Raw genomic sequence first — 22,823 nt, 5'->3', positions numbered from 1 at the left:
AAAAGTGCTGCCGAGTGTCAAACAAGATGGTTCAGTTTCGTTGAGGTTCAACTGAAGTCTCATCTAGAACTTGATGAGTCTTCAGTCAAAACAGCAATAGTCCAGGAATTGAGAGTGGAAGCGAAAAGGTTATATACTTGCTGGTTTACATAGAAAACAACCCAAAAAGTACTTAAAGGCAGAGAGGGGGGAGTTTTAATAACATGCCTTCTTTTGTTAGCTCTTTCTGATCATTTCATTGAAACTCAGAGCAACTCTTTTTTAATGCTTTGCCAAGAATATGTTCAAGATTTTTCTGTTAACAATAATTTGGAGCAGGTCCTCCTCTGTAGATTTAGATCTTTTCCCTTCTTCCCTAATAGAAAACAGAACAACTCTGATTGATTCAGAAACTCATTATCAAACCTAGTTGAAAGTCTTCAATAAGAATGGCTGATCTTGACCAAGGACTAAACATAGAAGTGAAGCACCAATCTGTCTACATTGAGTGCTGCCCTGCACATTTTTCATTGTGTTTTCTATATCAGGCAGATTCCATCAAGTATCCCTCTGGAGATCATCTCGTCTGACAATAGATAGGCTATGAAACGGTTTTGCTAATGCCAGCTGGCTGGCAGGCCATTCCACCTTGTAGGGTCCAATTCTCTAATCAGAATGTGAAGGACAGCTCCTAAAATTAATAATGATCACTGGGACAAAAGTTACTGTCCCTGCCCAATCGAAGCTGAAACTTACTCATGGTGCGTTTATCTCATCAGATAATGGGAAGCCTTGCTTTGTTCTGTGAGAACATTGAGCCAATGCTTTGCTTACACAAGCTTACACAGATCACTGAGAAAGCGTTATGATTCAACTTTAACAACCCTTTAGTGGGGGTGAGGGGAGGGGGGGGTGGTGAAGTGTGTGGGGGAAGGGCTGAAAGTTTGGATGGATAATTAATAATAATTCTCTGTGATGCCAACTTAAATGTCTCCCACAGGGTCACCTTGCACCGGGTTAGTCTTGATTTTGAAGTATTGTATTTATTTACAGTATTTCTTAACTTCAAGAGAGAGAAGAATCTTGGGCCATGATCTGTGATATGAAACTTTCTGTGGCAAGACAGACTTCTTATGAACTGACAATCTTGCCAAGTATTCTTTTGTTAGTATGAAAGTTGAATGTGTTTGAAATGTTAGGGTAAAACTTCCAGCCTTACTTAACCCATTCCTTGTGTTAAATAGCACTGGCGCAAAGTATGAAATGGTTTGAAATTTGCCATTAGATGTTGAATTGATGCTACATTCCCCAAGATCTATACTACACACACCAAGCCCACTCCTCCCTCAAAACTGTTAGTACCCCAGTAGCTCTCAGGTAAAAATAAATACAGGAAATTAGCTTTATATGGTTGGTTTCCTGATCTGCTTTTAAGTACAAATAAGATTTTTAAATCAGGATTCCCACAGACTCTACTATTTAATAATAAAAATATTCCTTACATTTGATAAAGCGCCTTTCAGACCAGGGGGACATCTCAAAGATCTTCACGGGATATGCTGTAAAGTGTAGTGATTGTGTATTTTGTGGTCGAGCATTGTGTGTTTTGTAATGCAGGATTATGTGTTTTTGGACCAAAGAGGTGAAAGTTGGGAGGGGAACCGCACTCATTGCCATTGCCTTCAGGAGAAGGAGGAAGAAAAGTGCCAAATAATGCATTATGCAGAGAGTTGAACTGCATTGGAAATGTAATAAAAACAATTATATTTTAAATAATTAAAGTGGGCTGGATCGGTGTAGCTACCGGTGAAACCTACGCGCAGAGAAAAGAGGAAATTGTATTATTTTCATTAGAATGGAGAAGATTAAGGGGAGACTTGATAAAAGCACTTAAAATTAGAAGGGATTTTGATCGTGTCGATAGGGAGAAATTATTTCCACAAGACGGTGAGTCAATGACCAGAGGAGATCAGTTTAAGAAAATTAGCAAAGAAGAAAAGATGGAGATTAGTAGGATTTTGTTTAGCCAGAGAGTTGTTAGGATTTGTAATGCCTGCCAGGTTCAGTGGTAGAATTCAAGGCAGAATCCACACTGGCTTTCGAGAGAGACCTGGATAGATATCTAAAAAAAATCAATTTACAGAAATATTTTAAAAAGGTAGTTAAATGGCACTGGATGGATTGCTCTTTCAGAGAACCAGCACAGTTATGATGGGCTTCTTCTGTACTGTAAATCTCCATAGTTCTATGGTTTGAAATATCCTTTGGTGTGATGGATGAGTGACTTATGTTTCGCATGTGAACCTTGGATCACTGGTTCATCTCTGAAGCATCACATGATATAACCACAAATGTCACTTTAGTGTAATTCTCCACACTTCTCTCTTGCTTTTTATCAAGCTTGGGCTTGTGGGTTATATGGCTCTTGATATTGGTGGGGGGTTGGGTAAAGTATCAGCCATCATTTATTCTTTACAGATGAGAAGGTATGTTTACAGAGCCTTATACTTTGAAACATTTCATAACCGCTTTATAATAATTGTTGTCAATTCTAGTAACTGTTTGTTTTAGCAAACAAACACTATTGGTGGGCGAGCCTTCTGCCGCTCTGCCCCCACCCTCTGGAACTCCATCACGCAGTCCCTCTGTCTCGCCCCTTCCCACCCATCCCAAGACCCTCCTCTTCGATAGTGCTTTCAAACTCCCTACTTCCACCCCGCCTTCATCTTCCCCAACCCAGACCCCAGCTTGTGTCCGAAACTCTATCTGTCCAGTGCCTTGGGACATCCTCCCGACGTAAAAAGCGCTATACAAATGTAATTTTATTGTTGTTGTTGTTTTGTAGGCAAATGCAGCAACTGTTTTACACACATCAAAGTCCTACAAAGAACCATGAGGTGAATGTCCAATTTACATGGAGGGACTGTTCACCAGAACGTTGGGTGAAACTTCCTTCTCTTTTCAAATAGTGTCAGGCTGGCCCAGTTGGTAGCACTCTCGTATCCATTCAGAAGGTTGTGTGGTAAAGCCCCACATCGGGACTTGGAACCAATATAGTCTATGCTGACACTCCAACGCAGTGCTGGGGGTGTGCTGCATTATCAGTGGTGCCATCCTTTGGGTGAGATCTTAAACAGAGGTCTCGTCTGCATGTCCATTCACTCCATGGCTGTTTGTGGCACATTGCTGTACAGAGATTGGCTGCCACCCACGGAATACACAGTCCACATTTTATACACATATACCACATTTCGCATTCTATCCTGTAAAGCACTTTGAGACATCCTCATGACTATACCAAATGCAAGGATTTTATTATATATAAATTGTGTAATGAGATGTTTAACATCCTCTTGTAGAACAAACAGACAAGACTTTGGTTTAATGTGTCATCTGAAGGTCTGATCTCCGACCATGTTACTGCATAGTGCCAGCCTAGATTATGAGCTCAAGCCCTGACATGGAGTTGGAACCCACAATCTTCTGACATGGACAGATAAAAAGTGAAAAAGGAAAAGGATTATAGATTATTACCTGTTTTTACTTACTGTAATGTTCTATAGAGTCTATTCATTTAATTGTATCAAGCTTTGCCAGAAAAGCAAAAAAAAACCTTAGCCAAACAAACATAAACCTTTGCAGTATAGGAATTAGGCAATGAAGCATACAGTGAAAGAGAGGATCAATAAGAATATAAGTATTTTATAGCTGTTTCCCAAAGAGCACTGCTGACTAATTTGCAGCATTGATTGCTCTCTGTTACACTGCTTTCCATTTAAATCACATTACATCACCCAGTAGGTTACAGCACAGCTTGACTTCAAGTCAGACAGAAGAAATAGATTTCTCCAAAGTGATTTTTTTTACACAGGATATTGTGCTTTATCAGTCGAAAGAGCTTCACACAATTAGTTATTTCAAGGACCTCAGTTCCAAAGGCAAACATGGCAGCTGATCTACATCAAAAATGTCCCACAAACAGCAATATACAAATGACCAATTCACTTGTTTGCCTTTGACATTGTTGACCATTCTATCCTCCTCCACCATCTCTCCTCTCAACTCAATCTTCATAATTCTGTCCTTGACTGGTTCAGATTCCACTTTTCACACCATCTCCACTTTGGCTCCACAAACAGCTTCTTCTCCAGCCCCTGCATCGTCTCGTGGGGCGTTCCTCAGAGCTCTGTCCTTGGTCCCCTCCTCTTCAATATCTATATGCTCCCTCTAGGTGAAATCATCCGCCAACATGGGGTCAACTTCCACATGTATGCAGATGACACCCAACTCTATCTCTCTGCCTCCATCGTTGACTCCAGGACCACCTCTGTCGTGACAGAATGTCTGTCAGACATCACGTCCTGGATGAGAGCTAACTTTCTCCAGCTGAATGTCAACAAGACCGAGGCTCTCCTGATTGGCTCCCATCAGCGCCTCCACACTTCAGGCACTGACAGCATCACCATCCATGGTTGCATACTCCACCTCACTGAGCCATCCAGAACCTTGGGGTCTTGCTTGATCTTCAACTGTCCTTTCTACCCCACATCCATGCCTTGACCCTCTCTGTCTTCCCCCAACTTCTCAACATCGCCCGGCTCCACCACTGCTTTTTCCTTCAGGCTGCCGAAACCCTCAACCATTTTCTTACATCTAGGCTCAACCACACCAACTCCCTGCTTGTTGGCCTTCTCAACTCTTCCCTCCACAAGTTGCAGAAAATCCACAACTCTGCAGCTCGTGTCCTCTCCCACACCAGACTCCATGACAAAATCACCCCACCCTCACCTGGCTTCACTGGCTCCCCATTCCCCAGAAGATAGAGTTCAAAATCTTCGTCCTCACCTTCAAAGCCTTCCACGGTCTGGCTCTTTCCTATCTCTGTGACTTACTAACCCCATATCAACGAGTCCGCTCCCTCCATTCAGCAGGCTCCGGCCTGCTCCACATCCCCCGCCCGGCCCACCCCATCATCGGCCTTCAGCCTTTCTGCCCCCACCCTTTGGAGCTCTATCCCACAGCCACTTGGCCTTGCTCCCTCCCTTGCCTCCTTCACGACATGTCCTTTTCGACCACGCCTTTGGCCACCCTCCTACCCTCCCTGCCCTCCACCAATCCTAATCCCAATCCCCTGACTATCCAGCGCCCTGGGATGTGCTCCCGACATGAAGGGCGCTATCCAAATGTAATTTGTTGTTCTCGTTGTTGCTTTTTGATTGACAGTGTGTTAGGACTGATCCTCATCAGTAATGGCTGCATTTTGAATTTTGCTTCACTCCTTTTTGGTTGTCACAAAGATGTGTCGTATTATTATTATTAAAGACAGCGACCACATTATGTGAATTGCATGTCTGGAAACAAGAAACGTTCTGAAAGATCATTTGAATTGTACCATTTGAGTTTCCCTGCACACCATCAATTAATATTCCTTGCATTTGGTATAGGGCCTTATCACGTCTTCGAGACATCTCAAAGTGCTTCACAGAATATACTGTAAAGTGAATTGACTGTATAATGTGTGGGCAAAACACAACAGCCAATTGCACAGCAGTGTCCCACAAATAGTAGGCAAAGTACTGCAGATGCTAGAAATCTGTTATAAACACAGAAGTCACTGGGAACATGCAGCAGGTCAGGCAGCATCCATGGAGAGAGGAAAATGAGTTAACGTTTCAGATCAATGACCTTTTATTTTCTGACAAAAGGTCATTGACCTGAAAAATTAACTCATTTTCCTCTCTCCATGGATGCTGCCTGGCCTGCTGTGTGTTCCCAGTGACTTCTGTGTTCATCCCAAAAACAGTCATGGATTGAATGACCAATTTATTATATATTTTTGAAGGAATTATTACCCCGGAAAAGCGATCCATCAATCAACTAACAACCGAGTTCCTACGTACTGCTAGGTAAACAGACGTGTGGAGTAAAAAAACTTGCCCAATGTTTCGCCCTGCCAGGAATTGAGCCCGAGTCTTTCACTTGCGAGGCGAGTGCTCTAACCATTGAGCTCCAGGACTCCAACTCTACACCAGGGTGGTTAGTTTGCTGCCTGTCAGTTTTCTTCCATTACTCTTGAACTGGCTGCCAGCTGGGCAAGTGAAAATATTTGGACTGTTTCTCCATCTCTCTCTTTCACTCGCTCTCTCTCTCTTTCTCATGGGAAAATCGTGCCCTGTTTATGTTTAGCCCTCAAGCCAGAATCATTGTCTTTGCGTTCAAGTGCACTACCCACATGTCTCATGAAACTGCCCACTTAAGGAATAAATTGCTCGAGAAGGAAATGCAAACAATAGCAACTGCTATTCTAAATTGCCAGTTTGGGACTCTGATATGTATTCTGTGCTTGTAGTTGGCAAGTGGTCTAATAATGCAAGACTTCCTTCAACTTCCACAGCAGTCTTCTCTTCTATCATTGGAATCCTGCAGCTTATTCTTAATTCCTGGTGTTATAAGACAAATAGCACACACATGAGGAGTCACATTTTAAAGTTTAACATCACCACTGGAGCAAAATGAGCAATATGATCTTCACAAATGGACGATAGATCTGAGATGTATGACCTATCAGGAAGCACATAATGTGTTGGGGGAATGGACCTGTCTGAGATAAATGTGGAGGAAAAGATGACCCAATAGGTGATGAGGAGAACAACAACAACTTGCATTTATATAGCGCACTTCACGCCGGACAACCTGAACAGGGACCAGTCACACCCTGAGACGTTGTCAATTACTTGCACATATCAGAAATGTGTTTAACCCTTCAGCCTCATGAGGTTGTGAATGACAAAACTATATCATAGGAAGATTGGAAAACAGGAACAGGAGGAAGCCAGTAAGCCCTTCAAGTCTTTTTGATGGTTTATTGGAACTTGGTAGCTCTTTTAATCCCAATGCCTCTCAATTGATTGCACTGGCTATGAAATGCTTTACAATTCCTGACAGATGCCTGTACCAGACTCCCTTTTTCTAGGAGTTATGAATGAGAGCTGGCCAGAGAGTAAAAAATACTTTTTTTGCTAGATCTCAAAGGGTTTCAGTATGGTGCACTTTATTCCACATGCATATATAGCCAATGTCAGACAACCTGATGGTGTAACAGCTGCAAGGATATTTGTTTACTCAAATAAGCAGGTGGCCTACATTGCCAAGCAATACAAATCTTGGTCAATGTCAACATTTGGAATCAATAGATAGCTTGTTCATGCTAAACCAGTCATGGATTGCTCAACAAGCAGGTTACTAAGGTCAGTTGGAACAGGTTGATTCAATGGCTGAATAGGCTTCTCTTACTCCCTATGATCTGATGTGTTTAAATAATTTCTAACCTTACAAGTGTAAAGTAAATAAGTTATCCACGTTTTGTTAAATCTTCAAAATCCAATTTTTTTTTTCCAATTGTTTTCAATGCAAGAAAGAGGTAAGATCTCTCTTGTATCATTTTTACAAGTGTCACCGACGCTTGGTGTCCAATAAAAACACGTCAAAAGTAAACCGTATTTCCTCAATGGAGATGCCTGTATATCAGGCAGAAATGTAAGCTCGTGGGTCCAATGAGATCTCAGACACAAGCCTGGAGACAGTGTGATTTACATGGACAAAATATGTTTATACTGGAGGCACCATTTCCAGGGGCGACACAGGTAGCCCAACATTCAAAAAGGCCCCAACATTCAAAAAGAGAAAGTAGTTTCTCCAATATCCTGCTCCAATAGTACCAATAGTACTCCAATAGTATTAACTGAGTTAATCAATCATTCATCTGAGGGCTGTTTGTGGAGCATTAGCTGATACATCATCGGCTATAAAAATGGTCCTGACAGTTGATGGTAATTATTTGTGAAACAATTTGAGGCATTTCAGCACGGTAAGCTGCAAAAAATGCAATCATTTCCTTGTAATTCATGCAACTCACGTTCCTTGTAAACACTGCATTGCTTACACAGAACATGAGTAAAGATGAAGAATCATGTAATGCTTTTTTGTGTGTATTACAACTAATATGATTGTTCTGGAGTATACAGGTTGGGCTCCTTGTACAACCTGTACACCTTGCTATGTGTTTACTGAGCTTTTTGTGCAAGAACGTCATTAATTCTGCAGATAGGAAACATTCTAACACTGTTACAGGCAGCCAGGAAGTACAGTATGTGGTCATGTAGTGTCTAAAACCCCAATGGTCTCAAGGTGGCTAAATATTATTATTAATAATAATCCTTGCATTTGAAATAGTACCTTATAACGTTGTTGAGATGTCTCAAAGCGCTTTACAGAATATATTGTAAAGTAGATTGACTGTATATTATGTGGGCGAAACGCAGCAGCTAATTCCAGTCAGCAGTGTCCCGCAAACAATCGTGAATCGAGTGACCACATTTTTTTCTTTCCATTGGGAAAGTCTAACACAAGAGGATTTTCATGCATTGTGGTTATTCTTCAATCTTTCTAACAATTTTTTTCAATTATTCCAGAATAGTTAAACCAGGGGACACAGCCTGCGATTGAGGGGGGTAAATTCAGAAATGAATCTACGCAAACACTATTTCAGTGAGCGAAGAGTGAACCTGTGGAACAGGCTCCCTTGGGAGACAGTTGAAGGAGGAAGTGTTTGATTCTTTCAAACACAGATTATATCATTTTCTTTTAGGAAATAACATTATGGGATATAGTACATAGGTAGTTTGGGACATATGTGCATGTAACTGCCAGGAGAGAGAAAAGAGACTAGATGGACCTTGGGCTTTTTTTCACCTAGCATTTCTTATGTCCTTATGTATAAAAACAAATCAGATCTGAATAACTTCACACGAGTAAATTTATGAGTCAGTAACTTTAATAAAATGATTGACTCTTAATCCCGAATCCTGGAAAAATAAAGGGAAGAAAATTGTTGGATTAAATTGATGAGGAAAATTAAATCCTACCAACTGTGGATTACTTTACTCAGGAGGTTTTAGAAGGCTGTAAAGCAGTGCATATTTTTGGATGTGTATGCATGCAGCGCTGTGTCCCCCCACCCCCCCAGCAATATGAACAAGCAGTATAACTGGAACTGTCGATTGCAATTGCTGCTGAAGATACAAGGGGCAGTATGGTATATCTGGGCCATTAATGGTTTGGGGCAGTATGCCGCTTTCCTTACTTCTGTTTATTGATAGCATTGAATATGTGCTTGTTAGCTCAGCAATAAAGTTATAGCTTTGGGTTTCAAAATACAGAGAGGGAGCACGCACAATAAGAACCACCATTAAAGGTACAGTGCAGAGAATGGAGAGAACTAACAGCAGTTCCATTAGTTTATGATTCTTCCCTAAGATATCACAGCACATCTTATATAAAATAACTTTGCAGGTTGCACTCTGGTAGTTATGATAATGGGTTTTCCACTTAGACCAGAACTACCCCATCATTCAACAAGTTGTGCCACATATTATTATTATGGACTATTTCAGACAGTATTTGTTCCACTAGGTGGAATACCTAATTAATGCAAAGCATTCAACCTTGGCAAGAGGTGAAATAGATGAAAGCTTGGACAAGGTGCATCCACTCCTGGGTAGTCTACAAAGCAGAATTACTGCGAGGTTGTGGAGCATTACTTGGATTACTCCACTTCAAGGTCAAGGAAGTCAACTAAACCTCCAAGAAAATTGGAAGAAATTCTCTTTAAAGCAACTCTAAAAAATTCCCCCTTTAACAATGTAAAGTCTCTGCTGAAGACCTTTCTTTTCGACTGCGCCTTTGGTCACCTTCCCACTCCTCCCCCTGGCTCAGTCCCGGGATCCTAAACTGTAAAGCGCTCTGAGACCCCGTCTGGCTTGGAGGGCGCTATATAAATCCAAGTTGTTGTTGTTGTCTGACATTCTAATCAGTCTTAGTTTTAAGACTATTTTGTCTTAAAATTTAAGATTGCTCATAACAGTGTAAAATGTAGCAAATGCGTGTTAATTTAGAAGCCATGTTTTTTAACTAATTCCATGTGTTAACTATCATTAGTGATAAGCATATTCCATATTATGGTGAGTCAGTGAGCGGCTGAATAGCTCTCAATCACCCATTATTGCATCAGTGGGTAGAAAGAAGTTCCACCTGGGTCAAGATTTACTCTATTAACAAAGCATTTCAGAACATCCAAGAATTTATAAAGTTTTCAGATAAAATTGGCTACTTGTTGGACATTGCTGTGCACAAATTGGCTATTGCATTCGCTTAACAAAATACACAGTCACTACACTTCACAGTAAAAATCCTTTGAAGTGCTTTCAGATGTCTCAAGGATATGATAAGGCACAATATCAAATGCAAGGATTAACATTATCCTCAACAAATAAGGACTTAAATTTAGAGGCTGGTTTTCTGTACGTTTTTCCTGCTAAGAACTGCAGAAAATGGGCTTCATAGTTAAAACTGAAATCAACAATTTGCAAAATTCTGCTTACTCTAAAATATTACATTAGCAGAGTAAATCTAGACCCATATGGAATTTCTACCCACAAATTGGTTATGAAATGATGCATAATTTACCCCCAAAGTTTACAAAGTTTCTCAGAGTGCAGAAAGATGGCAAAAATAAATTAATGATTGGAAACCCATTGCTGGGTTCATAGTAGTACGGATTGTAAACTGCTGTTGATGGAGGGACACAGCTGTAAGATCCCTCTATAGAAGGGACCATATGCTCAGAAATTATAATTGTGAATGACTCAAATCTTCCGAGTAAGGGAGCCAAAATACTGATGTCCATTTTAAGCTGATAGTTAAAATAATGATCTTTTCACTATTATAAAGATGTGGGGAAAGATTGTATGTTTAGCTATTAAAGTAAAATAGACCCCCAATATTCTTTGGCCCGCTCCAGTAAGTGTTCTATACATATTTTCAAAATGTACTCATGATTAAATAATAATCACGGCAATTTTAATAATTTCCATAATATGCTTGCCAACAATATTTAGCAAAGTCTTGGTAATCTGATCTATAATGTTTATTATCCATATAATCAGTGACGTGACCGCAGAGTAGAAGAGTTTTGGGGGCAGGCAGGGACTGAGCGGAGCCAGGATTTAGCTTATCAAGTGAAATGAAGAACAGTTGTCTATTTCAGGAGAATCAATGCAAAGAAGTGGAAGAGGCTCACGATCAATTTTTTCCTGAAGGAGACCACCTCCAGGAGCCAGAGCTAAACCGCTTGGACTGCATCTTGATTCCAGATTAATTTTATCTTTCAGAGGAGCGGTTAACTAATAAAGGGAAAGTGTGTTCCAGCAAAGGTAAAAGATTATATTTATACATCAACAACAACTTGCAATTATATAACGTCCTTCGTACGTGGTAACATCTTGGAGCGCGTACACACAGTCACTATACAGTATATCCTGTCAAGTGCATTGAGACATCCTCCCAATGTGAAAGGCACAATACCAAATGCAAAGATTCTGATCCTTCTTATTGTTAGGTATTTAGCACAAAACAGTTGTTAATTACTGTAATTGCAATACACTAAACATGACACATGGAAAATATAGCCATTCATTCACAAAAGATTCATTATTTTTTCCGCAGGTATTGAAGCATCTGTCACAGTAGTAATTATAATGCAAAGGGCAGTGGCCATTCAGCCCTCAGAAATCTTCCTTTCCTGTGAGTAATGAAGATGGATGCATGATGTGTCTGTTAACTCATTGCCCAGAATCTCACCCAAGCCCATTTATTTTGAAAAGATGTGATTTATTCTTTCTGAAAAGCAATATGCTGAAGAGAAATGCACAAATTATTGAAGTTATCCTGAGGTTCCGTTTTCCTTTTTCTACTCTTCAGTATAAAACAGCAGTTAACAGTGTTATATAAATAGCCATTCTGTAATTTACAAGTATTATACTTCAGGACGGAGTGGTGGGGCTGGTGTAATGTGCTATGTTTCATCTTTTCTTTCCAGGACTCATTTTATTTTTTGTTGCAAATATAGTCAAAATAATTGAACTGAGATAAGCAGACTAGAAGGTTGAAAGTTCCAATCCCGATCTATGCTGAATTAGCTGAACTCAACTTAGACAGTGGTTGTGAGCTGCAATTGGTCTCAGTGTCTACAGTCCTAAAATTCCACCTCTTGCAAGTACGTAAGACAATTTTTTGGGGGCAGCCCAAAAACAATTTTTGTCTTCAAAATTAAAATCACACAGAATTTATGGAAATTGTTAAATTCAATCTTAATTTGACAGTTGATTTTTTGCAGTTTTTAAAAAAAACTTCCAAATTAAGAAGGAATTTAAGAATCTTCCACAAAAAAATGTGACCTTAAATTGTAGGACAAAATGAACCTAATAGGATAAGATTATACTAGTCGGCATTGTGAAATTTACACTTGAGAAAGGGACCTTTCCCATAGAACTTACCCAGTGAGGAATTAAAACGTTTACATGAAGAGGAAATGGGACAAAATTAGTGAAGCAAATAGGGCAAGAGAAAAAAATGTAAGGAAGAAATCTTACATCTACCTATCTACCTACCTAAGACAAGCTAAATGCAATATTTTCTTTTTTTATATAAATGAGTAATTTCATAAATAGAGCACTGCAATTGGGCACCAGCATTCAATTAATAAAATCCTTTCACAAGGGCATCGGCTCCATTAACAATGTACAGCAGCTGTCACCTGCATTCCACTGTAGTTAATGATCAAGTCTTGGCTCGTGGATTCATTACAAACCCCAGATTACAAACGGCCTTTGCAGGATTTTAAATTTAGAAAGTATGATAAAAATGTACAATAAAAGGCCAGTTAAGAGGTAAATATGAAATAACTTATCTGACAAGTGAGATTGATCACATGTGACTGTTTTACATGAATGACAAGTTAGTTATTATGTGAATCTTTCACATTGAGACTTGCAATCCACTCCGACTGCCCCATTCCCCACCACACTCGCCAGCTACCCCGACACAGACCCGGGGAGCCAACCTCTCCTCCCTCATCCCCATTCCTCCCACCCCTGCCTCACAACCTGGAACCCCCTCCCTCCCCACACACCCTTCTGTCAACCGCTCCCTCCACATCGGAGTACAAAACGTCTGCTCCCTCTGTAATAAGGCCCTGGTCATCAACGATCTCATCCTTGAACGGAAACCTGGCTCACCCCAGGTGACACCTTCCCCCTCACGGAGGTCACACCACCCGGCTACACCTCCCACCACATTCCTCGCCCCAACCGCCGTGGCAGTGGTGTAGCCCTTATCTCAAGGACACCACTTGCCCTATCCCCCTACTCCTCTGGCTCTTTCCCCTCTTTTGAGCACCTCACCCTCTCCCACCCCTCCTTTCTCTCACTCAAAATCCTCCTCCTCTACCGGCCCCCTAAAACCTTTCCGACCTTCGTCTCCGATATTTCTACCCTACTAACATCTCTCTGCCTCTGCTCTGATCGCCTCATCATCCTGGGTGACTTCAACCTGCACTTCACCCCCTCCTGCTCCATCTCCTCTCCTCGCTCAACCTCTCCCTCCACATCAACTCCGCCACTCACAGTCACGGCCACCCACTCGATTTGGTGATCACCCGGAGCCTCAGTGTCTTGGATGTCACCATTACCGACAAGGCCGTCTCCGATCACCACTGCATCTCCTTCACCACCTCCAACCCCCTCCCCACCTCCACCAGACCCACCACCATCTTCTACCGCCCCTGGAAGAAGTTACCCCTACAATCCGTAACCGCTTCCTTGGAGTCCTCTGAACCCCTCTCCTCTGGCTCTGTTCCCATTCCCCTAAAAACTGCCACCATCAATCTCACTTTGAAAAAACCCTCCCTTGATGCGTCGCAGCTATCAAGCTACCGGCCCATCTCCAACCTCCCCTTCCTGTCCAAGGACCTTGAAAGAGTTGTCGCCTCCCAGCTGCGCTCTTTCCTCTCCACCCATTCATTATTCAAACCCCTTCAGTCGGGTTTCCGTGCTGCCCATAGCACAGAAACCACCCTGGTCAAGGTCACCATTGACATCTTGACCATCTGCGACCAGGGCTCCCTCTGCCTCCTCATCCTCCTCGACCTATTGGCCGCATTCGATACGGTCGACCACGCTATCCTCCTCCACCGCTTGTCCTCCCACTTCAACCTTCAAGGCCCTGTCCTTGAGTGGTTTAGGTCCTACCTCTCCCAACGTCTTCATTTTGTTTCCACAAACGGCTTTTCCTCCAGCCCCCGCACTGTCTTGTGCGGTGTCCCTCAGGGCTCTGTCCTCAGTTCCCTCCTCTTCACCCTCTATATGCTCCCCCTGTGGTGACATCATCCGCAGACATGGGGTTACCTTCCACATGTATGCGGATGACACCCAACTCTACATTTCCTCCTCTACCCTCAACTCCACGACCACTGATGTCCTGACAGCCTGCCTGTCTGACATCGAGTCCTGGACGAGAGATAACTTTCTTTAGCTCAACGTGCGCAAAACTGAGGCCCTCCTGATTGGCTCACGTCAGCGCCTCCGCACCTCAGGCGCTGACAACATCAGCATCCAAGGCTGCACTCTCCACCTCTCAAAGCCAGTCAGGAACCTCGATGCTCTGTTCGACCCTGAGCTGTCCTTTCTTCCTCATATCTGCGCCACAACTGGCACCGCCTTCCATCACCTCCGGAATGTCGCCAGACTACAGCACTACCTCACCCCTCACGCTGCTGAAACTCTGGTCCACGCCTTTATCACCTCAAGGCTGGACTATGGGAACTCTCTCCTCGTCGGCCTTCCCGCCACCTCCATCCACAAGCTGCAGGTCATTCAGAACTCTGCAGCTCGTGTACTGTCCCGCACCAGGACCACATCACTCCCACCCTCGCTCGCCTCCACTGGCTCCCCATCCCCCAGAGGATCGAATTCAAGATCCTCACCCTCACCTACAAGGACATTCACGGCCTTGCACCCTCCTACCTCTCCGACCTACTATCCCCAACCTACCTGCCCGTACCCTCCGTTCCTCTGGCTCCGGTCTGCTCCACATCCCCCGCCCCAACCGCCCTACCATCGGTGGCCGGGCCTTCAGCCTCTCAGCCCCGAGGCTCTGGAACTCTATCCCCCAGTGCCTTCGCCGTCTCCTCCCTTTCCTCCTTCAAGGCCGGTCTCAAGACCTTTCTCTTTGACCGTGCCTTCAGCTCCCCTCTCGACTCTCTACTCCCTCCTCGGTCCCTCCCTTCCCTCCCCTCACCCTGACCATTTCCCCCCTGCTCGGGTCCCGACCCAACTGTCCAGCGCCTTGGGACGTCCTCCCGACGTGAAAGGCCTCTATAAATGAAATCTTGTTGTTGTTGTTGTTTTTGCAGTAATCCACTGGGTAACATGTGATGTGTAAAATTATGTGTACAATGAACAAATTAGAACATACTATACCAGTCATAGTATTATTAATACTAATATTTGTATTATTAATACTATTACTTTGAATTTTAATAAGGAAAAATGCAAGCTCCAGCGAGTACTTTAATCAACCCCCACATTTCTATGAGGTGCATCAGTGCAATTTATGTGAGGGAACTTTCATCCTCTCTTCAGAGATATCCTACTGGAAATCTCCCAGGATATAAAAATAGGCTGCAGCAAGTTTGAATAGAAAAAAATTTATAGCTGCTCAGATACAGCTTTTAGCTCCAAAGCTAAAACAGTAAATCCAATACTGTAATTCAAATATAAACTTCATGGCTTACAGTGAAATGTGGATGATATAAATGTCAGGATAAAAGTTACAATTAATATAGGAATGCACTGGACTGCCAAGTACCACTGCATCCCATCTAGTCCCCAGGTTCAAAGGTAACACACATGTTACTCAAATCTCTCACCTTTAAATCTAAGGCCCAGGAAGATTTAGGAAGATTTAGGGAAAAAGAGAAACATTATTGCAGTTTTAAGATGCCAACGATTCTGACTATGGAGCTTTTTAATGAAAAAAACACATTTCTAATGAAGTCAAGACTATAGGTTCATTCCACTAACTATTACCTAAAATGCTTTACAATTGAATCAGTCCTATTTGATGCAGATTGCTGTTGGTGGTGCAGGTAAGGGAACTTTGCCACATGAGCGGTTTGGAAGTTGGAATGAGGAAGTATTGTGAATCCCATCCCCCCAGCCCAACTACCCTCCACCCGTTTTGATTCTAACCCTCAGTTTGAGCGCCTTATCACGTCTTCGAGACATCTCAAAGAGCTTCACAGGATATACTGTAAAGTAAATTGACTGTATATTTTGTGGGCAAAACTAGTAAACCAAGTGAGAAAATTTTGCATTAATGGAATTTAATTTAATTATAATTGTAGTTGATTGAGGACCAACTAAGTTTTTTTTGGTTTGCAGCTGTGCGTTAGTTGATGTAAATGCAAATGACTAACAGTGTTAGTACATTACTTTCAAGGTGCTGTGTTCTATAAAGGTAATGTTTGTTGCTGCATTTTAGGTTAACTTAACAAGTATCTACCATATGCCTCTTTTATCAGAGTTCCCAAGTTCACAAATTGGCTGCCAAGTTCACCTACAAAAATATACAATCATTACACTTCAAAGTAAATCCTTTGAGATGTCCTCCCGACGTGAAAGACGCTGTATATCAAATCCAAGTATTTTTTTAATGAGGCATTTTAAAACACGCATGATTTACAAGATGGAAAGAAAATAGAATTCACATTGTATATTTTCCCAGTCAGAATTCATAATCAACCAAACTACATTATTATCTCCTGTTACCTGGCACAAATAGCAAATCACTTAAGTCTGATTTGATTCTAAATGTCGAAAGACCCTTGAGAATTATTGTACTACCATCTAGTTTCCTGGGTACTTCGAAAACATAGTTTGAGGCATTTAAGTTTTATTTTAAAATACAATTTAAAGATTAACACCAATCCAGAGTGTATGAAGGGTTTATGGTGTGCAATTAATCCTGGCAGTTTTCGGTAAAATAAACAGACTGTGTTTAACCTCCAGCCATATCAACAAATATCTTCAGTATTTGCTAAATTACATAGAAGCTGACATTTTTTAGCTTCACAGGTTACATGTCAGAGGTCTGAAATTTCTCATGGTCTAAGCCACATTATTTTTATCACATTATTATTATCAGTTCTCAGAAGGGACAATTCAAGTGGCCACAGTTTGTTTAAGTGATCCAGTTCCTTTTGAATTCTCGCTATCTCCTTTATACTTGTCACCTGGCCACAAACAACAGCAACAACAAGATTACATTTGTATAGCGCCTTTCACGTCGGGAGGATGTCCCAAGGCGCTGATCATTATCATTGCCAAAGCTGAACACCATCAGCACATTTTGTAATACTTGAGGCGAACCTGTTGCCTGTAGGCCATAAGTGGCCAGCAGATAGGGTGGCCATATTTTGTAAACCAAATCCAGAGACACACACAAAAAAAAATGAATTCACCACAATTCCTGATGCTGGCAGTTACTGGAGAAGCTTATTGGACTAATGGCTGTGTTTCTCTGATGAATGTATCTGTTTTAGAATGTTATTATTCTTGCTCAGTTTGTTGCTGAATTCAAGACAGGGCAAATTTGTCCCCAGGGACACAACACCTTATCCCAAGACTGCTCCTGGAAATCTGGGATGTATGGTCACCCTAACAGGCCCAGGGAATATTAAGAAGCAGCCCCCACAAACATTTGTACGAGTCTAGGTAAGTCCATGTTCGATCTTTAGTTTGTTTTCAGTTTTTTCTTCATTGAATATTTCTTGATTTATAGCATAAATCAAGAAATATTCAATCAATAAACTTATTTTACTAACTGACCATAAGTTCTTCTCCTCTTATAGTTTCTGCACATTGGGAATAGTGGAGAACCTGTAAAATACCTTAGATTCTTAGAAGAATTGCAGCCACCCACCATTTCCTCAGGCCAGAACTTACTCTATTTATTAACGCTTTCTGCTTTCCATTGTAGATAATTTACCATTCATTCTGTGGGTTTAACCTTCCTTTAAAATGTTATCAAACACCTTCTGAAAACTCAAGTGAATTATATACGCAGGATAATGCTTGCTCACCAATTTGGTTACCTCCTGAACGAATTCCAGTGGATTTATGATGCATGACCTATTTCTTCCACCACAATATTGACCTCCGCAGCTGTTTCTCTCCTGGTATTAACATGCTATTCTGTCTTTGCCTTCGTTATCAAGACATTTTCACTGCCTCTCCCTGAGAATCTGTAATGGTGAGAAATGATGAAGACGAACCAGAATTAACAATTTTCCCCAAATCAAAATTCCACATAAACTTAGTAGGCAGGAAAAAGCTAGAGGCAACGACTGACATAACTTGTCATTTAAAGCCTCAAATGACATGTGTAAAGTGCTCATGCTTTTGCTCTCATCGTTTACGAGATCATCTAAAGCCCTGGATTGGGTTTCTCCACTTCCTCTGTAATTCCCTCCCGCCATTTCATTTCATTATTGTGTATGTGCAGCACATGGTATGCTGTCATTCTGTGCTGAACAATAGTTACAAAAAACTTGGTTATACAAAAGCAATTTCTCTCCCCGTTTCTTCCTCTATGGAGGCATTACATGATAATCCTGCACAGATGGGGAGAGTGAGACACATTTATATAAAGAGCTCCTCTTCACTACTTAAGAGAAAGTGCCTTCCCACTCCTCTAATGCTTCTTGCTTATTAAAATTCAGTCATTGGGTGTAACTAATGGTAAAGCTGAAACTCTGATTCTCTTTTTCCTCAGCGCTGAAGGATGTTAGGCAGTAAATTGGCAGGCAATTTATCAGCAAAGTGACGATGTACTTTCTACATATTTTAACAGCAGCAAACCCTCCTGCTGAAAACATAGCCATCTAATCAAATCCTCATTGGAGTGGCCCAAAGGTTGAACCGTTGACGTTTTCTACACGAAGGAGAACAATTCAGAGCATTGTGTCTGGGCCGCGGCTGCTTTTTCTAAACTGCCTTTTTTTTAAATAACAACAACAGTTTACATTTGTATAGCGCCTTTCGCATCGGGAGGACATCCCAAGGCACTGACATCCCCTTTAAAAGACATAACCTTATTTGGTGTCTTAATAACTTGGACTAGTGCTGCTTGACTTTTGCAAGTGAGTAGAGTTATATTTGTACCACAAAATTATAGTGATACCATTTGTCAGTGCTTTGGGATGTCCTCCCAACCTTGAAAGGGCACTATACAAATGTAATTTGTTGTTGTTCTTGAATTGTCGGAGATGCCATCCTTAGGATGAAACATTAAATTGAAGTTTGGGTGTTCAGGTGGATCATTAAAGATCCTGTGGCATTGTTCGAAAAGAGAAGGGAATTCTCCCTCTCATGAACCATAGATGGATGCAACTCCCTCTCATGAAGGACAGAGATGTCATGAAGGCAACTGATATAACAGCTGGCACTTTGCTCCATCCGGGATTGAATTGCCCCTGAAACACTAATCTATCTCTCTCTTCCAGATGTAGATCAATCTGTTGTGAGTGGCCAATCTTTTCTGCCTCTTCCAGCCTGGTCAGTTCCAAGGTCACAGCACAAACTTATTCGATTCACTGAAAAGGGTGAGTCATGAAGGTGTGAGGGGTAAATAAACAAACTTGGCTATAGGATGTTCTCCAGATTGGGTGATAACCATCAAAACATTTCTTATATTGCTGTACCCTAAGGTTCCATCCTTGGCGCCCTTCTTTTCCTTATTTATATGCTACCTCTCAGCGAAGACATCCGCAGACACAAGGTCAACTTCCACATCTACGGGGGTGGCACTCAAGTCTACTTCTCTTCCTCCAGCCGTGACTCCAGGTCCACTGATGTTCTGTCAACTTGTTTGTTAGACATCAAGGCCTGGATGAGCGCAAACTTCCTTCAGCTGAATGTTGACAAGACAGAAGCCATACTCTTTGGCTCCTGTCAATATCTTCTTTTCTGCAACTCTCACCTCCTCAACTTCCCCAGCCTACCCCTACACCTTAAGTAAAGGTTCGATCCCCAACGGTTTTTCCTATCCCACATCCAGACCCTGACGAGGACCGCTTTCCTCCATCTCCCACCCCCAACCTTACCTCACACTTAATGCAGCCAAAACTGTTGTCCACGCTTTCGTCACCTCCTGCCTTGACTATTTCAATGCCCTCCTTGCTGGTCTCCCCAGTTCCACTATGCACAAAATCCAACTAATTCAAAACTCTGCCATCCATATACACACCTGCTCCAAACTCTGTATCCCTATTCTTGCCAGGCTTCGCTGGCTCCCTAATTACAGAACAGATCAACGTCAACATCATTACACTAGTCTACAAATCCCTTCATGCCCTGGCACCTCCCTGTGTCTCCAACCTGCTGACTCCCTACTCCACCACCTGCCGCCTCCGTTCGGCTGGCTCCAGCCTCTTGTTTGTTCCTCGTCCCTTCTGCTCCAACATCAGTGGCTTTGCTTTCAGCCACTACTTCCCGAAACTTTAGAACTCTCCATCAAACCCTCCACTTTGCCCCCTCCTTCTCCATTTTCAGATCACACTAGAGGACCTTCCTCTTCGACCTTGCTTACAGTCATCTGCCCTCGCCCCCTGGCTTGACGTTAGGCTACACCATGGTTAAGTGCTCCTTGCTGAAGGGCATTATATGAGCGCAAATTATTGTTCTTCTTGCCTTTTCAGTAAATTGGTATTTTCTGTCCTTGTCATGTAGTAAATGCCATTCCACATAACAGTACAGTGGCAGAGCTGAGATTGTACAAACATTTATGGTTAGAATCTAAATGTAATACGATTTCCAAAACAATTTCCATTTATATATTTCACATTGGGAGGAAGTCTCAAAGAAATGGCACAGAGAATAATTTAAACATAGTCCTACCATCAAAGGAAGAAAGCTTTCAACGGCAGTAGGTATCAATAACAGACACTGAAAGGGGCTAGTCTTCAAAAGTAAGTGAGAAGTTCTGAAAGGGAAGAAAAAACACCTTGGCATCAAATAGTGAGCTCTGACATCCACAGAGAGAAAGAGAGAGAGACAGGATGTGGGATGAAAGCACTGAAATAATTAATGCAGTTTCCCTTGTAAAACACATGGTTTTAATGATGTCAAGTGCCTCCACTAAACACATACACATACACAGATTGCTGACAACAGTCAGAAGGGAAAGGCTATCCCTGTCCCCGAAGTAGAGCAAATAAAAAAAATCTCTACTGAAGCTCTTGACCATCTGAAAGAACATTAGACAACCCGTGAGGTTCTTTGCACTGAAATCATCTAATTATAGATTGTAAACAGTGCTTAAGCTGAAAAGAATAATAAAACAATGGGAATATTTGTTCCAAATATAGATGTAAACTTATGGACTACATTAATGCTTTGTGGGAAAACGGTTGTTCATTCCTCATCTGTACTGAGGTTTAAGTAATGCCCATGTTACCAACTCAAGAACTCTGCATAACAGAGCCTGTATGTCTGCCTTGTCATCTGTCCCTTGAGTTAAAAAATACCAAACAATAATAACACTTGCATTTGATACAGTACCTTTCATGTCAGGAGGACGTCTCAAAGCAGTTTCAGCCAGTTAAACGCCAACAATACACAATGAATACATTCTGGGGTCCCCAAGCCTTGGCTCTTGGCAACCTGCGCCTAACTCTCTCCGGAATTAGATGAGTAAAAGATGAATCCCTCCGGGGAAAGAGTCGTATCCCATTCCAGATACAGACATTTCTATCTAAAGGGGGCATCTATGGAACAGCAACTTACATTACTTTAGCTCCCTTTGCACAGGATAGCGTCTCGGAGATTTGCACTGGGTAAAATGAGAAAGCAGTCAGTGAGCAGAACACAATAGTGGAGAAAGGAGGAAGAGAGTGTGGCACAACAGCGAAGCTAACCAGGAGAGATAGAGTGTGAGAGAGAGAGAGAGAGACACGGCAGAGCAAGGTGTGACAGAGGGGGACGGCTGAAGGATAAACAAGAAAGAAGCCAAAAATTAGCCGGCCATACCTAGAGTTGGGAACACAAGTGGTTAATTTAACTGATACCAAGTAACAGCATTGAAAAGTGACAACCCTGAAAAGGCCAGACTTTTCTCCCATTTCACTTCATTTGCCTGTCCTCCCAGTACCAACTTGCTGCCAAATTACATGCCACATATAATTGATCATCTCTTTTTGGCTGTTCATTGGACATTGCTGTATGCAAATTGTTGGCTGCATTTGCATAATAAATGCAGTCACTACACTTTGCAGTAAATCATGTGAAGCGCTTTGAGATGTTACAGTGAAGTGATAAGGCACTATATCAAATGCAAGGATTATTATTATGGGTGAGTGAAGGTTGAATATAACCCTGTGTGAAAACAGTTTGAGGTGATTGTGAGTGAAGGTTTATAAACACTCTGGGTGGTAAATGTAGGTTTATAATAATCATCCTTGCATTTGATGTAGCGCCTTATCATGTCATCGAGACATCGCAAAACACTTCACAGGATATATTGTAAAGTGAATTGACTCTATATTCTGTGGGCGAAACATACCAAGCAGTGTGCGCACAGCAATGTGTCACAGACAGCCATGGAATGAATGACCAATCTTATTTGGGGGACTTATTGGCCAGGACACCAGGAGAGAGAAACTCTTTTCCCTTTTCGAATAGTGCCGTGGGATCTTTAACGTCAACCTGAACAGGCAGGCGAAGCTCATTTAATGTCTCATCCAAAGGATATCTCTGTGTGGTGCCTGTAATGAAGCCTTATAAACACTGTGTGTTGTAACTGTAGGTTTAATAATGATAATATAATAATCCTTGCATTTGATATCGCGCCTTATCACATCTTTGAGACGTCTCAAAGCGCTTCACAGAATA

This window comes from Callorhinchus milii, unplaced genomic scaffold (genome assembly GCF_018977255.1).
Source record: "Callorhinchus milii isolate IMCB2004 unplaced genomic scaffold, IMCB_Cmil_1.0 Scaffold32, whole genome shotgun sequence".
NCBI lineage: Eukaryota > Metazoa > Chordata > Chondrichthyes > Chimaeriformes > Callorhinchidae > Callorhinchus > Callorhinchus milii.
This window is presented reverse-complemented; position numbering follows the sequence as displayed.